The sequence below is a fragment of the Moschus berezovskii genome, chromosome 8 (genome assembly GCF_049115385.1).
Source record: "Moschus berezovskii isolate FMDL1 chromosome 8, NW_MosBer_1.0, whole genome shotgun sequence".
In the NCBI taxonomy this organism is placed as follows: domain Eukaryota; kingdom Metazoa; phylum Chordata; class Mammalia; order Artiodactyla; family Moschidae; genus Moschus; species Moschus berezovskii.
Window position 1 is genome coordinate 99,447,865 of NC_142467.1, and position 1,197 is coordinate 99,449,061.

A 1,197-nucleotide genomic window follows, 5' to 3' on the forward strand; every position below is an offset into this window, starting at 1 on the left:
TCACAGAACAAAAAAAGGCAACATACCAATGAGTTTCCTCAAAGATTCCTTCTTGTCCCTGTTTTTTGGGCTATAAATAAATGGGCTCACCACCTAAGAACCACAATGTACCTCAGTGAGGCTACTGCAATTTTTCTGGACAAGCCAGTAACTGCAGAACTAATGTAAACCCCATGAGCTGTCCAGTAGAACAAGGAAACAACCAACAGATGAGACCCACAGGTGGAAAAAGCTTTATACTTTCTACTCATTGATGACATTCTCAAAACAGAGGAGACAATTTGAGTATATGAGAAAATGGTCCCAGAGACAGAAACACTCCCAAATAACCTACCTATGAAAAAATTAGGATGTTGTTGATGAGGGTATCAGAACAGGCCAGCTTGATGACCTGAAGAAACTCACAGAATGAGTGAGGAATTTCCAGGTCTCTGCTGAAGGACAGCCTCAGTGCCATTGGACTGTGGAGCAGGGCATTCATAATGCTAAGGAACAGAAAGAATAGAATCAGCAGAACACAGAAAGGAGGGCTCGTGATAATTATGCTTTTTCTGCATGCATGTGTGCTGTCACTTTAGTCATGCAACCTCATTAACTATAGCCTGCCAGGCTTCTCTGTCCATGAGATTCTCCAGACAAGAATACTGGAGTGGGTTGTCATGCCCTCCCCCAGGGGATCTTCCTGATTCAGGGATTGAACTTGAGTCTCTTATGTCCCCTGCATTGGCAGGCAGATTCTTTACTACTGAGCCATGTGGGAAGCCCAAACATGTACCTTAGGGGTTGACAAATGACCACATAGCAATCATAACAACGTAACAGGCCATAACAGCAAGAAGGAAATTCTCCCAACAGGTAAAAAACAGGAAAAAAGCGATCTGGATGAGGCAACTTGCAGAAGTGATGCTCTCATTCTGTTCTTGCTTATTGACAAGCATCTTTGGGATGGCAGTTATGCTTAAACAAATGTCAGCAAAGGAAAGATTTGAAAGAAAGGTATACATGGGTGTGCAGAGGTGGGAGTTGGAGCTGACAGCCAGGAAGACAAGCAGGTTTCCAAGAACTCTGACCATGTATATGGACATAAACAGAGTGAAGAGGATAAGCTGGAGTTCAGGATCTTCTGTCATTCCCAGGAGAAGGAAATCTGAAACATGTTTGATTTCCTGATTCCTTGTTATGAAGAAATCGGATGGA

The 1,197-nt window shown here is 43.1% G+C and overlaps 1 pseudogene; it reads right to left on the bottom strand.

Moving 5' to 3' along the window:
* Nucleotides 1–1,197, bottom strand: LOC129558212 (olfactory receptor 7G2-like; annotated as a pseudogene).